We start from the raw sequence: 393 nt of genomic DNA on the forward strand, positions 1-393 counted from the left end.
AAAAGGTACTTTCGAGATCCGCAACGAGCGGTTGAAATGCTATGCCGAGGCCGTGGACAAACTGAAGGTCAAGTTCTAGGAAGTGGCCCTGTAAAAAATACCGTAGACTGACAATCAGAAGACCGACGAGCTGACCAAACTGGCCAATGCATTGACTAGTTGAGATTTAGAAGAGCCTGCCATACAAGAACAATTAATTGCCCAAGTGGACCAAACACTCCGACCAGCAAAGCCAGCAAATTGGCAGACGCCTATCATCTCCTTTTTAAGGAAAGAGATTCTACCCGAGGACCCGGAGCAAGCTCAGACCCTCAAACGGAGAGCCACTCGGTTCATCTTGATTGGGGATATTTTATACAAGCGAGCCTTCTCTCGCCCTCTTCTCAAGTGTCT

The sequence above is a fragment of the Curcuma longa genome, chromosome 2 (genome assembly GCF_044706935.1).
Source record: "Curcuma longa cultivar G26 ecotype Majalengka, Jawa Barat chromosome 2, ITB_CL_G26_1.1, whole genome shotgun sequence".
Classification (NCBI taxonomy): domain Eukaryota; kingdom Viridiplantae; phylum Streptophyta; class Magnoliopsida; order Zingiberales; family Zingiberaceae; genus Curcuma; species Curcuma longa.